This window comes from Acomys minous, assembly GCF_964271855.1.
Source record: "Acomys minous genome assembly, chromosome: 7".
Lineage (NCBI taxonomy): Eukaryota > Metazoa > Chordata > Mammalia > Rodentia > Muridae > Acomys > Acomys minous.
Genome location: NC_140488.1, coordinates 22,773,642 through 22,787,193, shown reverse-complemented (window position 1 = coordinate 22,787,193; position 13,552 = coordinate 22,773,642). Strand labels below are relative to the sequence as shown.

At 39.2% G+C, this 13,552-nt stretch overlaps 1 protein-coding gene and 1 pseudogene across 6 annotated transcripts in view; one reads left to right on the top strand and one right to left on the bottom strand.

The window, feature by feature from the left end:
* HS6ST2 (heparan sulfate 6-O-sulfotransferase 2) overlaps positions 1 to 13,552 on the bottom strand; it is a 285,853-nt gene that overhangs the window by 214,288 nt on the left and 58,013 nt on the right. The gene's annotated exons all lie outside the window — the stretch shown is intronic.
* Positions 6,316 to 6,791, top strand: LOC311602269 (small ribosomal subunit protein uS17-like; annotated as a pseudogene). The gene has a single exon. The product of its transcript is annotated as a small ribosomal subunit protein uS17-like (transcript).

The window sequence follows — 13,552 nt, the reverse complement described above, 5'->3', positions numbered from 1 at the left end:
TCTATTCAAGGAAAACATAGGGTGCATACAATATAGTCAGCTATTTCCTTAGAAAGTGGATCAAGCCAACCCAAAGCCACAGCAGAAGAGCGCTGTCACAGAAAGTACATCTGAGACATAAGGAGTACATAGAGATCAGGATCATGACAAACTTAACAACACTTTAATGACTACAATCAAATAACCAGTAAACGTGTGTGGGAAGAATCACCATCATCAAGTATAAGAGACTCGGGGATCTGAAAAGGCCAAGCTCATGACGAATTTACCGACACCACCACCATCATCGAGTATAAGATGCAGGAACCTGAAAGAGCCCAGAGTAAGAACAAAAAGAAATGGAGGACAGGATAAAAAGTAGGAGGAAATGATAGTGAACTGAAACTATGAAGAACTCCAGAGATGCCAGCTCTAATAAGAATGTGAATTGCTTAGTTAACTAAAGAAAAGGAGAGGCAAAGAAAAGAAGGCAAGGGAGGAAGAGAGGGAGATTTAAAAGCTATTCAGTGAAAAAGCAGGAAGTGGTAATCGTCACTAAGAAATATCCCAAGATACTGAGGAGTTAGTTTAAAAAAAAAAAAAAGGAGAGGAGGAGAAAGGATGAGAGCTGCTATCCAGATGCAATTCCAACAATTCTGATTGCCTAATTTGGGTGTCAGAGTCCACTAATGAACACAAGCTGAAAGCAAACCCAATGCATCTGAATTCATTCTGAATTTACCATAGTCATTGAAACAGCAGCTCTCTCAGAAGCATCTGTGTGTGGTGTGGAAGGATGTGGGTGGTTGTTTCCCCCCCTAAGGGAAATCCACATCCAACGTGGTCTGCAAATTTCGGCTTGAATGATCCTCTCCCTAGTAATGGGACTATCTGAGCTGATGAGTGACATATTGTCGGCCTGTAGCTGATTTGTTTTATAGCGCCTCAGCTGGTCATTTTCCAACTCCAGTGCATTTGGATTTTCTTCTGGTATTCCATGTTCATAATATGCAGTTTAATTTGCCACAGCCCATCTACCAGATGGCCTCCTCTTTCATTTCCACCACCTCTGCGAAATCTGCCCACACATTCTTTGTACATCCTTTCTTCTGCCAACCATCACACAATAAATCTCCTCCAAGGGAGCAGTACTCTCTTGTACTGATTATGTTCGACTGAGGGCTGGATCTTTCTGAGCACGTGCAGCTCATCAAAATGAGAAAGAGAGGTCTGAGAAGAAAAGGAGAAAAGGGGGCAGCTTCCAATTAGAAATGATATTTTGTGAATGAAGCCCATTTCTGTGACTGCTTGTCTATGTTTTCATTTCTATTTTGTCTCTTTCAGAAAACAGGACCAAGGTAAATAAAAATAAATCCCAAGACCCCAATATACCAGATGTTTTCACTTTCCTGAGTTCCCTTCCTATCTGGATCCACATATATACCTTGACAAGGCTTAAAGTTTAGCCTGGATACAAATCTGTATCTTGCCGTTTTTCATTTGCCATAATAAACACATTCTGTGCCATTACAGTGTTCATAATTATCTATTTAACAGAGATCTAATATTCTACAGTGTGTGTGTGTGTGTGTGTGTGTGTGTGTGTGTGTGACAATGTATTTAAATGCACACACTACCCATGACTTGGTATTCTATATTGTTTCATTTCCTTCCCTTTTCTGAGGATTACATTATATGTTAAGATCATTATATGCTTGATGGCAATACATTTTTCCATAGGCTTGTTTACATAGGGTAAATTTTCAGGAGGAATGAGTACATTAATTATTTCTGATGACTTCAAATTTGCTTTCTAAATCAGAGCAATTTCAGCTGCCATGAGCAACAAATCATATCAGTCGGCTAGCTTTACCATCTTTCTCCAACACAGATTATTAATATTTTAAGACTGCCTAATTTGAATGGTACGAGGTGCTATCTTATCAGCACTAGATTTGTAGCTCTTTGAAAAGCCTCGTTGTAGCGCTTCTCCATACACTGATTCACTAGTTCTAACTCCTGTTGTCTGTTCACCTTTTCCCTTGACTCCTGGGTACCTATTTTGAAGTGTTCCATGATCTTAATTATCACCCACGTCTTTCTTATTTGTTTAATATCCTCCCAAATCTGTTTTTTTTTATTCTAAGCACATTTTACTGTCATAGTAGTCCAATCTATAATCTTTTTCTTCACGATTTCTTCGAACTTTCCACAAAACAGATGGTTTCTCAAATGATTTTCAGCCATTTTTTCCTGTGATTTGATTTTTCAGCCATACTATTTAAAATGCTTAGATTTGGGGATCAGTTTGTACTGCTTTACTGACTATTGTCCTTCATTATGTATTTCCTTTGTGTGGTTAGTTACAAGTATACCAGAGTTGTTCATTCACAAATTTGGATACAATTAGAATAAGCATAGTCTTCATGGTGAATTTGGTGGAAGCATCAGAAATAAATCCAGGGATTCCAACATTTGAACTCTGAAATTCCCAGGAAATTGTTTAACTTTGTCAATTGAAGCTTCCTTGCTTACTTACTAACTTACTTACTAATGGATTTCATATCTACATCATTAAATATCTGCTAACCACGCTGATGATTTGGGTTATAATTAATCAAAATTTAAAACCTGTTTGTCAGTCTCACTAGTAATAGACAACCCTTCAGTATTCATACATGTTAAATGTTATCAGAGTTGAATAGTATTCATATTATAAACCATTTTATCACAGAAATTCCTATTGTATAGATCTGCAGTAACTGTAGCTGTAGTGGTTAAAATATGAGCTATAGGTTTTTCAAAATGAGTACTAACTAAAGCAGCTATTAGGAAAATATAAATGCTGTTCATCAAAGAATCATATTTGTATCACACAGCAAGAAACTCGGGCCTGAGGATGTGACTTTGTCAGCAGAATATTTACCTAGCAGTCACAAAGCACTGAGTTCAATTCACAAAACCATATACATTGGGTGTGCTGGCCTACACCTGTAAGCCCAACACTTGGGAGCTAAGAGCTGGAGAATCAGGGCTTCAAAGTCATCTGTGGCTTCATAGATTCCTTCCTCGAGTCCTTAAGAATGAAGACAAAGGACTGGACTGCAAAGTTCCATGGCTAAGTCATGTGAGCACTGAGACAGTTTCAACAAGATTCACCCCCTCTGCAATCTCTCAGCCCTGCACTAAGGCCAATGAAACACCTTAAGAACCAAAAAAAGAGATGGGGAGAGGGAAGGAAGGAGGGAGGGGAAGGAAAAACAGAAAGAAAGCAAGGGCTTAGACACTGTAAACAGTAAAACACATTATGTGAGTTTGTTAACGGGGTGTCTGGTGACAAGTCTATGTGAGGTACGAATCCGCGTTTTACGGTCTTACTGCTGTACACAAGCAGAGAGCTAGGGCTGGCTGCTCCGGATCTCACCCCTTTTCTTCTGTCTGCTTGATATGAGCTTGTTGTTCTTTTCATTCCCACTCATCATCACCTTATATTTCTCCCAGGAAAAACAAGAAGCGAAAGTTAGTCTGCAGTTTTGACAATGAGAAGCTTTGGGTCCTCACTCATGCATCTATTTTAATATTGTGTTCTTCCAGAGTTCTGCTTCTCAGCTATTTCCCCATGCCCTCAGACCTCTGGTTATGAAAAGATATTAAAATACCAACATCTGGCTTGAGAAATAGATGCCTCTGTGGCAAACTTGATTAAATTACATTTGCCTCAAGCATCCATTCATACTTATGGAAACTATACGCTCAGCAATATGTACGCATAAATGAAAGATGCACTTCCTTGCTTTTAAGAAGCTTGCAATTTAGTGGATCTGGGTAAAATTTTTAATCACTGAATAGCAACACAGACTTAATTTAAAAGTATGTTTCTTGATTATAGAAGGAAATGAATGAGTAAATGAATGTCTCTAACGACACGACTCTAATGCGTCAATTAAACAAGCAAAAGATCTGGTTAAGAATAGAAATGGCATATACACTTGAATGTGGAAACATACATATACCCCTCAAAATGGTTTCAAACACTCGCCGTGTTCTCAGTGGTCAGAAGCAACAGCTTGGAGTAGGGCTGCTGAATACTGGCCAGTGCCAAAGTAAAAGTGTAAGTAGTTCTTAATGCAGACCCCTGTGAGACAAAGCGAAAGTTCCAGAGTCATAAAATACTGTCTTTGTGCATTTTCCATTCTACTACAACTCTCCCTTCTGAGAGTAGCTATGCATCTAAGCGTGTTTCTCAGGCAGCCAGAGGCTATGCACACTGCCCTCTGAGAAGCCTACTGCTACCACTGAAACTTCAAGTTTGCTCGAGATCAGAGATAGCACTTTCCTAACTCTCTTGCTTTGACCAGGAGAATTGTCTGTGGGTACTTTTAAATAAATAAGCAGGTGAATTTTCCCTAGAAGTGCTCCTACAAGATGGTAGGATCTGAATCAATAAGTAGAATTCACAACATAATTTTATTGCAATTGGAAATGTCTTCCTTAGGGTACAATGCAAGCTGAAAACTGGGAATGGAAGGGAGAACAGTTAACACACACACACACATACACACACACACACACACACACACACACACACACACACACACAGACACATCAATTCAGGGCCAGTAAGGTAGCTGAATGGATAAGGGTTCCCTCCACCAAGGCTGATGTTAGTCCTATAGTTAGAACGCACTTGATTGTGGGAGAAAATGAAATATATAGGTTGTCCTTTGATCTCTATGCATATGCTGTTGTATGAAAGCATACACACTCATAAATATACACACAATAAACAAATGTGATAATTTTCTAAAAATCTTTGAATTCATCTTGGATGCCAGCTCATTAGGAAACTCAAAATTTCTGATGGACTTGCTTTCATAGTTCCAGTCAAGCACTGTTTCCCCTGAGAGTCCTCAGGGCTCCATCACTGACTTCCTCCCACTTCAACCAGCTGTGTGAATATGGAAATTCAAATCTCAACTCAGTCTTGGTCCAGTCCATATCCAGATCAAGGTGACTGCCAACAACCTCTCTGGATTGGGCTTGCTGTTCTCTCTTGTCTGAGAAGGATCTCCTGAGCTTCTTCCTTCTCCAGTAAGGATGCCTACAGCAAACCATGGGTGGCAAACACTCAGGGATGCTCTCTCTGCCCTACCTCAGAGAGGGCCAAGAGGAAGTTAAAGTACAGTAGATGCCAAGAGGGGAGGAAATGAAGGCTGTTTCTCAGTGACAAGCTTTTTGGCTCCTCTCTAATGTGAATTATGCTTTGAATCTCCAGATCAGGCTAAGCTCTGAGACTGGCCACGGGTAGGACACATTCACTTTGAAGAATCTAGTGTCCATTAATGGTACCTCATTGCCAACATGTCTGAGACAACAGAACACAAGGCATTTATGCATCCCTAGAAGAAGCAGTCAGTGTCCAAAAGGTCAAACTGATTAGGAAGACTTTGTTCATATTTAATGTCACTTTCAGTTCAAGATTCAAGTTCAGGACTGACAGCTTGGGAATCTTAGTGTAGAGTTTAGCTGTCTAGAGATGAGGCTCTGGTATGTCTTTCTAGCCCCATCAGAGAAGTGATGAGCAGCCTCAAAGTCCCCTATCTGCAAAGGCTGGCAGAATGGAGTGAGAAAAAAAGTCAAGACTCAGCCAGCTGCTTCCTTTATCTCTCTCCATCTGTGTCTGCAGTGCCCAAGATGTCTGAGCATCTTGCTATGGCCCAGAGAACTGGTTAGCTTACTATCTGTATAAACCTTTACAAAAAGCTCATCTCGGGGGAGGCTCTTGATGGATGACAGAGAACTTGAATGGATTCACTTTCTTTTTCTGTTTTTTCTTTTCTTTTCTTTTCTTTTCTTTTTTCCTTTTATTTTTGGTTTTTTGAGACAGAGTTTCTCTGTGTAGCCTTGGCTGTCCTGGACCTGCACTCATTTGTACACCAGGCTAGCTTCGAACTCACAGCGATTCACCTGCCTCTGCCTTCCTGACTGCTGGAATTACAGGTGTACACCACCATGCTCAGTGAATTCAGTTTCTTTAGCTAAGAAAAATCAAGGGGATGGCAAACCTTTGTGGAAAAGTACATGGAAAACCAATGTCTATGGTCTAAACACTGGACTAGACATACATAGTTCCTTTTCAAATCTCCATGCTTTGAAGATCACTAAATTTTGCAGGGGGTTCGGAGGGTAAAGGGATACTTGGTTTTATGCTGGCATTCTGTTTTCCATTAGTTTGGAAAACATCCTGACTCCAGACATCCAATTGTATGCAATGTTAAAATCCAAAAATGGAGTACTTAAGAGCAAAGCTTGTCTTTTTCTCAGGCTGCCGGGAAGATGGCGGACATTCAGAAGGAGCATACTTACCAAAAGCAGCCTACAGACTCTCAAAAAAAAAGTGTGTTTTTCTAGGAGAAACCAGCAAGGAAAAACTCCCTCTGTACTACAAAAATATTGGTCTAGCCTTCAAGATACCCAAGGAGACCATTGAGGGCACCTACATAGACAAGAAATGCCCCTTCACTGGTAACGTCTCCATCCAAGGTTGGATCCCGTCTGGTGTCAGGACAAAGGTGAAGATGCAGAGGACCACTGTCATATGTGGGGACTGTCTCCATTACATCCTGAAGTTCAATTGCTTTCAGAGGCGCCACAAGAACATGTCTGTGCACCTGTCCCCCTGTTTCAGGGATGTACAAATCAGCGACATTGTCACCATGGGACAGTGCAGGCCCCTGAGCAAGACCATTTGATTCAATGTGCTCAAGGTCACCAAGGCTGCTGGCACCAAAAAGCAGTTTCAGAAGTTCTGAGGGGACTCTGGCCTACTCCTCAGAACAAATAAAGTTATTTTCCCAACTTAAAAAAAAAAAAAAGAAAGAAAAAACCCAACATTTTACAAAGAGGCACATCTGCATAAAGACTTTTTCCAGTTGGTCATGTCAATGCAGGGGATTTAAAAACAACCCAAATCCTACAAGTAAGGGGCTAGAGTAATGAGAATATCTCTTTTTCAAAACACGGGTCTGTAATCATGTCTTCACAAATATTGTCTGGTTTATATAAAGACGAGCAATTTCTGTGAGACTGGAAGGCCTAATCCAGCAACACATTAGGCAAATGTCATTAACCTTTGGGCTACTAGTCCCTCAAGAACTGTGATCCCATTGTGAGCAATACAAGCATCAGGTGCTAAACTAATTAGAACTTCCATTTGCTGACCTTCCCTTATCCTTCAATAGTTCCTTTGGTAGCAGAGCATCAAGTGGGACTGTTTGTCATCTGGAGACAGAATAACAGTTTATCATCAAGTAATCACGTTGGGGGGTGGGTGTTTACATTTGGGATTGCCTTTCCTTGCAAGTTTTAGTTTTGAGGCTTAATTGACTTTGGTCCCAGGAAAGCAAAATCAGCCACAGGGTAGAGAGGGTCTAGGAAGTACAGGTGAGTGGGGAAAGAGGGATAGAGGGAGGGAGGCCAGTACATCCTCCTTAGAGTGCAGCTACCTTTTTATGGTGGGGAAGGAGGTAAGAGGCAGCTGAGGGGCTCCAGGACTGCCTGCCTGCTAAGGAGTGAGATCTCTTTAGGTCCACCAGCAGGGGTGGCTGTAATTCTCATTTGAACTCTTGGTTTACCTTTGCTGGCAGCTGCCATCACTGCTTCTATATAGATAAGACCTACAAGCTGAAAATTCAGAGGGAGGAAAAGGAATATTCTTAGTTGTCTTCTCAATCTGGAGCAAGAATATGTGTAAGTAAATATGATATTTCCACCACATCAAGGACATCAGTTTTTTAAAAGAATAATATTTACTCTTTTTATTGGCTTCCACTCAAAGGCCTGGAAACATTTATGAGTAAATTTAATTACTTTGCTTGTTATAGCTATGAAATTGGAACTAGCAAGGCTAAAGGGTGGGGGAAGTAGCTGAATCCACAGTCCAAGCAGCCCCACCTCAACACACATTCTCTGTGGGAATTCTCTGTGGGAAAGCCCCACATTAGAACATACAGCATTTATTAAACACCTGCTATGTGCTAAGCACCCTCCATGTTGTCTTACTTAATGCTCCCACTACCCCAGTAAGGATGGTAGTGAGATATCTGTTTTACAGGTGAGAGAAATGAGGCTGTACAGTTGGGAGTTTACTCCATGTGTTTATCATTTGTAAAAATCTTGTTTATACATTCATTCTTTTCATCCTTATAGTATCATTTCACATTATGTAAGACAGGTACCACAATCTGTAACAAAAAAATAAAATAAAATTAACCAGAGAAAAGAGAAGTCATTGAAGGTTATGCTACTAATCAGTAGCATATTGGGAGCTCAACTGAGTCCTCCAGTTCACAGACTCATACTGTGTTCCATACATGCTATTTAAATCAAAAAATGGTCTCCCCAAAGAATGCCATCAGTGAAGACGGAGGGTTGTCTGTTCAACAACCATGGATGCACCGGGCACTCTGGAAAATGCTGAAAGTCTCCAATCCAAACCTCATACTTGTTTTTCTCAAGTGTCTGCTAGTTGAATGGAACAATAACCAAGAAGGAGCTTATACAATAAGCTACACACTGGTAAGGACCCCAGAAAGATGATGGTGAGATCTGTGGTACCAAAAGTGATAAGGCCATCAATTCTGATATGGAAGAGGGAACATTGTAGAGGCTTCATGGAGGAGGCGATCTTGAAGAACTGTACAGGCAATGGAAGTAATGATATCAAGAAAAGGAGAACGGAGTAATGTTATTTAAAAGAAAATCATGAAAAAATAGCCACTGACAAGATAGGATCTGACTCCCCTCCTCTAAGCATTTGTGAACACTTCTCCATGTGGATTTTAAGGCAGAGAGATTCTATGCTACAAAAGAAATGTATCTGCTTTCTCTTTCCTTTTTTAATGCTTAAGGGTAGCGAATGATACAAAATACCTATGAAATGCTTCTTAATGATGCTAGAAAGCAAAATAGAATCTCACAGATTGCACAAAGTATTAATTTAGAGAAAATAAGATCATTTGGTATATAAATCAGGAATAATAAACGCATCACACTGTCAAAATCTGGAACATTTTCAATAAAGTACCACATCCTAGATACCACATACAATCAAACACTTTTCTTGGATATTACAGCTGTAATACAGAGGAGCACAAAATGCTTCCCGAGCACCCTGAGACAGTCCCAATCCTGAAATAAAAACCAGCAAAGAAGTAATGTTGCCTGGCAAAGCAATATTTGAAAATCCCATTTCTAAGATGAAGACTGTCATAAAAATAAATTAAATAAATTTCACTGACGCCAGCAATGCTCCAGTTGCTTCAAGCTTCCCAAAACAGATTGCTTAACAAAAACCGACACAAATCTAGAAATCTACTAATTATAAGGACTTAAAGAATTAACATTATGCTTAATTAGTAAGTTGGCATGTACAACACAGTTCCAAAGGCTTTTGACTTCTTCCTATATCAGAGACTCATACGTTATATGGTACTGATATATGACACATGCATAGTAGCTGGTTCTGCAAGGGCTTGCCTCAGGAGGAATTCCACTAGAGCCAAGCTAAAGCACTGTCAGGTTTAAAATGGCCCCTGTCACTCTCTAACAGCCAAGGAATCTTGTGCATCATAAAGAATGCTTGCTTTAGACACCCATACTTTTCAGAGCACTGTAGGTAGAGAAAGTATGGCTAGATCTCCCAGAAGCATATTCTTTGGGTGTTGCTTGAAATCCTATCACATCCTAGTAAGTGCAACAAGAAACTGACACCCTCTGCCCCAGGACTTGCCTGAAAGCCTACACTACACTACTCAAACACAAAGAGGCAGGTAAAACAAAGGAGGCATGGGGCTTTCCTCTGGGAGGCTGAGCCAGAATTGCTATGGCTGAAATCCAAGGGGCCGGAATTTTCAAACTGCAAGGAACCTTAGAGATCAGATTCGGAGTTCAGTTCAATCTTCAATTCGATTTGTTCTTGTCTATTATAATGCAACTGAAGACCTCCTTGGCATAAGCCTCTGGAAATGCAAGGTGAAGTTTCACTCCCTGTGTTGACTGATGGATATAAAGCAAACAAAGATGTTGAAAGATTGCAGTTTCCAGAAACCTTTGCCCCTCTGTTTAGAGACTGAGCACCTACAATGGTCACTACTGTTCTCCTGGCACTCTCCTGAGCTACTTAGTGTCTACTAGACTGCTTACATTCCAAAAATACTACGAGCATGAATCCAATCTTGTACCTAAAGCAGAAGTCCCTGTAGGAACAAGTGTCCAGTGGTTGGTGTCTAGCCTTTGCTGGGACACTCCAGGGGTGAATTATCTTTGCCTTTTCCATTACTAACTGACAAGTGCTCATGAAAACATTTGTTTGCTGTTAAACTTTTCCTGCAGGGCCTCTTGTCTTCATTTCCTCTTCTGCACTAAATGCAAAGGTTAACCTTCACCAAAACAAAAACCAAAAATCTTTGTAAAGAGTTTTAAAGAGAGCAAATTCACCTGACACTGTGTTGTTTATTCAACAGAGATTTTTTTATTTTTAATAATACTGAGAATTGAGCCTAAGGCTTTGTACGTTCTAGGCAAGTATTCTGCCTTTAAACCAAATCAATCTCCAGTTCTCTCTTTATGGACCTGTTAACCAGGTCTCATGTAGCCCAGGCTAGCTTAAAGCTTACTGTGAAGCCTGATGAGCTCCTGATTTTCCTGTTCCATCTCCTGAATGCTGAGATTCCAGAGATGCACTCAAACCTTCTTTTACTTTTTGTTTTAAGACAGAGTCTCACACATTTGCTCAGGCTAGACTTGAACTTGCAATCCTCCTGTCTCAGCATCAGAAGTGAGATTACAGGCCTGCATTAAAAGGCTTGGCAACAGGGATATAATTTAACCAACATTTTTGTAATATCCATCTTTAAAATTGTGTGTGTGTGTGTGTGTGTGTGTGTGTGTGTGTGTGTGTGTGTTCTGTACAATGGTATATGCACACTAATTCAAGTGTTCTTGGAAGATAGAGATATCAGATACCCCTGAATCGAAAGTTCCATGGAGCTATGAGCTGCCTGATGTGGAGATTAGCAACTAAAGTAACCACTTCTGGAAGAGCAGTATGTGCTTAACCACTGAATGCATAACACAAATCAATCTCAAATAGAAATTATTATTTACATGATTATGGTGAAAGAAAAGAATGTAGACAAGAGAAGAGGGAAAGGGCAAAAGAAAATGTGGGGGCAGAAAGAATAAACAGAGAAGGAAAAGGAGAGAGAATAAAATAATAAATTTTGAAAATAAAAAATTAATCCCCAATCTGAAGATATTTTGATTCCTGGAGTGTTGGTATGTTCTGATCCTATGCTACACAACACTGGGGATGCAAAATGAGGTAATAAAGAAAACACAGCTAAATCACAACTATTCCATAAGATAGATGATAAAATGACATTATACAAGTGCAACATACCACAGAGGAGAGAAGGCACATGTGGTGATTTGAATGAAAATGGTTCCCATAGACTAAGTATGTTTGAATACATGGTCCTCAGTTGGTGGAACAGTTTGGAAAGATTGGGAGGTATGGCCTTGTTGTAGAAGGTATGTCACAGGGCTGGGATTGGAAGGTAGCTTTCTGACTCCTGCATGCTCTTGATGTTATAAGCTCTCAGCTATGCCTGCTGTAATCCCTTCATTCTGCCATCATGGACTCTAACCATTGGAAACAATAAGCCCAATTAAACATTTTCTTTTGTGAATTGTTTTCATCTTCATCATGGTGTGTAATCACAGCAATAAAACAGTAACTAAAACAGTAACTCAGACAATGTATCTGTAAAAGAAAAGGTATGACTGATAGAGATATGGGAGATGAATAGAAAATAAATTTCAGAATGTTAAAAACAAAATTGATCACATTTATTTAGCAACCAATTGAATAAAAAATAAGAAGCTAAAAAATATTCAGAAGGTTTGTGATCAGGCCATGTCGAATTATTTTTGTAGTCTGACATAATAGCCAGAGGTTAAGAAAAATTGAGTGTACATGGGCCAGAGAGCTGGCTCAGCAGTTAAGAGGACTCGTTGGTCTTTCAGAGTACTCAACTTCAGTTCCTAGTACCCACACGGCAGCTGACAACCATCTGTAACTCTATTTCCAGGGAATCTGAAATCCTCTTCTGGTCTCTGAGAGCAACAGGCACATAAATGGTACACAAACCATCACAAAGGCAAAATATTCATATACATAACATAATAATATAAAATAATTAAAATTTGAGTGTAGGAAGGTAGGATGTCACTGGACCAAAGATTTAGGTATGATAAAGAATGGAAATACAGATGTACCATAGAATAGAATTCTTCAGTGAGGAAAAGCAAGCTAGAATAGTATTATAGTATATAATAGTAATATACTATATGGAAAGTAGATAGGCATATGTTTAAGAAAATTAAGGTCCGCTACACAAAATGTACACATTGTATAGAAAAATGCAAACAAACAAAATGACCATCAAGTAATAAATAAGTAAACTAAATATAACCTACCCATACAATGAAATATTATTCGGCAATAACATAGAATGAAGTGTTGATTGATAACCAAGTTCTTTCCAGGGTAGTAGGAGAAAGGGAGTCTGAACTTAGTGCTAACAAACACAGAGTTTGTTTTTCAGAGCAATACAAATATTCTGGAATTGGTGGTGATTAATCCGAAGACAAGAACACACTGAATTACAGTTCAATACAGCACTTGGATGGCTTTGACAAAGCCCTGCACGCAATTACTATGCACTTCTAAGGGAAAGAGATTTATAAGGATGCAAGAGATGAAAGAAATCTTTTAACAACAGGAGAGTCGAAATAATAAATGGCTATAGTTTTATCTGTATAAATGGAAACAATAGGCAGCAGAATAACATTCAAAACACTGAGAAACAAAACTGGTCAACCTAGAATTCTCCATGTAGTAAGACTGTCATTCAACAGTGAAAGAAAAATCAGGATACTCCCAGATAACTAGAGAATTTGCCACGAGTAGAAGAGATAACCATTCTGTATGTAGAATAAAAAAAAAGTGTTCTGAGAAATTACTAATGAGAACACAAGCTGAACTAAATATTTGAATACTCATTTTAAAGAATATATATTAATAGTGGCTTATCAACACATGATATCCACTTGCCATTAGACAACAAATTCAATTAAAAACAAAATGGAGGGCCACTACACATTTTTTGAAGTGAAAAAGGCAGGTGATAACCAGATTGGTTGGTATGTGATGAACTGGAACATCGTGAAAGTAATCACTATTGAAAAGTTAAATGGTTCAAGAACTTAGGAGACTATTCAGGCATTTTCTTAAAGTAACAATATGCACCTACCAAATAACCTAGTAATCTATTCCTAGGTATAAATGTAAGGAAAAATGAAGATACATATCCACGCAAATATACAAAAGGATTCTTAACAGCACTATTTACAGTCAGCAAAACATCCATCCACTAATAAAGAACAAACCAGTTGTGGTATATTAATATAATGGGATATTATGTAATCATAAAAGAGAAAGACACTGATA